Below are 2,142 nucleotides of genomic sequence, written 5' to 3' on the forward strand. Positions count from 1 at the left end.
CTAGGAATGGTCTTCCCAATATGATTGGGTCAAAGTCTGTGGGAAGGAAGTAGTTCCCAACCTTCACCAACGCGTTTTCAACCACTCCTACTGCTTGTTTTTGAGTTTTGTCAGCCAGCCTGATGACTACGTCTGTGGGCATTAGCTCATTAATCTCTTCCATTTCCAATATGACAAAGTCTGTGGGAAGGAAGTAGTTCCCAACCTTCACCAACACGTTTTCAACCACTCCTACTGCTTGTTTTTGAGTTTTGTCAGCCAGCCTGATGACTACGTCTGTGGGCATTAGCTCATTAATCTTCAGCTTCTTCATAAGGGATAAAGGCATTAAGTTGATGCTTGCTCCCAGGTCACAGAGTCCTTTGTCAAACATTGTTTCTCCTATGGCACAGGGGATGTGAAAACTCCCTGGGTCCTTCCTTTTTGTAGGCAATTCTGGTTGAATGAGAGTACTGCACTCCTTATTCATCACTATTGTTTGCCCTCCTTTGAGTGAGCTTTTCCTGGTCAGCAGCTCTTTCATATACTTAATGTATGAAGGAATTTGTTGGAGAGCCTTGATGAATGGTATGTTTACATGGAGAGATGCGAACATATCAAGGAACTTTGAGTATATTCTTTTTTCTACACCTCCCTTGAGTCTTTGGGGAAAAGATGCATAGAGTTTCAGCATCTCCTTCTGTATAATTGTGGTTTCTTGGTGACCCTCTTCCTGCTTCTCTGCTGAAGTATCTCCAGAGTGTTCGAAGGGTTTGTTTAGCTCTTCCTCAGTCCCCTTATCACTTATAGTGACCATCTTGCATTCTTCCCATCTTACTTTCTTTGCTTCACCTCTTGGATTTTTCTCTGTGTCACTTGGGAAGCTGTCAGTAGGTTTGAGAATCTTCTCAGAGAGGTATCCCACTTGAAATTCTAGCCTCTGAATGGTGTCTCCCTAGTTTTTTATATTAGCTCGTACCTCCTCCTTGAACACCTTATTCTCTTGGAGTTCCTTACATATGCCTTCAAGTAGGGTCTCAATCCTTGAGAGTCTATCTTCGGATGATGGTGGGTTGGAGTTGGAGGGATGAGAATGGCCATTTTGGTTTTGATATGGATGTTGAGAGGTGTTGTTAGGTGGGTGCTGATATGATCTCTGTGTGGGATGTTGGTGAGCTGCATTGTTGTTGGGGTTGTGACGTCTCTGATCTTGGCCTTGATCTTGTTGATTTCCCTACCCAAAGTTTGGGTGGTTCCTCCAAACAGGATTATAAGTTTTGGAGTATGGATCATGAGTCTGCCTAGGTGAGTTTCCAATGTAGTTGGCTTGTTCCTGCTCACCCTCTGCTTCTGCACTAACTCCTTCTTAGGTTGCTGATGAGGTGGTGGTTGCTGCTACTTGGTTCCTCTCCATCTTCTTGGTAAGGTCAGCCAACTACTTGGTAATCAGCTTGTTCTGGGCCAGCAATGCATCCACGTTATTTAGCTCTATTACTCCTCTAGTGTTGCCTCTTTCAGAAGCATAGAAGTAGTCATTCTCCGCTACAGTCTCAATGACATCTATGGCTTATTCAATGGTCTTCTTCTTGTTCAGAGATCCCCAGATGAGTGGTCCACTGCCTTCTTTGATTCGTAAGAAAGACCCTCATAAAAAATGTGTAACTGCACCCATTCATTGAACATATCTGGCGGGCACCTTCTTGTCAAGTCCTTAAGCCTCTCCCATGCTTCATATAGAGTCTCACCATCTTGTTGCCTGAAGGTTTGTACCTCAGCTCTCAACCTGTTGATTCTTTGAGGAGGGTAGAATATCGCCAAGAATTTGTTCACCACATCTTCCCAGGTTGTTAAACTCTCCTTCGGGAAGGATTCCAGCCATTTGGATGCTTTGTCCTTGAGTGAGAAGGGAAACAGAAGTAGTCTATAGGTGTCAGGGTGAACACCATTAGACTTCACAGTATCACATATCCTCAGGAATGTGGTTAGATGTTGATTGGGGTCTTCTTGGACACTTCCTCCGAATGAACAGTTGTTCTGAACAAGGGTGATGAGCTATGGCTTTAGTTCAAAGTTATTGGCATGTATGGTTGGCTTTTGGATGCTACTTCCACAGTTTCCTGGGTTTGGATTGATATAAGAGCCTAGAACTCTTCTCTCTTGTCC

General features: G+C 43.9%; 1 non-coding gene across 1 annotated transcript; it reads left to right on the forward strand.

The window, feature by feature from the left end:
- Positions 1–1,657: 1,657 nt before the first annotated feature.
- On the forward strand, positions 1,658–1,764 carry LOC148572319 (small nucleolar RNA R71). The gene has a single exon (XR_015908715.1). It is a non-coding gene; the product is annotated as a small nucleolar RNA R71 (small nucleolar RNA).
- Positions 1,765–2,142: the final 378 nt, after the last annotated feature.

Source organism: Arachis ipaensis, chromosome B3 (assembly GCF_059453495.1).
Source record: "Arachis ipaensis isolate K30076 ecotype BB chromosome B3, ASM5945349v1, whole genome shotgun sequence".
Classification (NCBI taxonomy): Eukaryota; Viridiplantae; Streptophyta; class Magnoliopsida; order Fabales; family Fabaceae; genus Arachis; species Arachis ipaensis.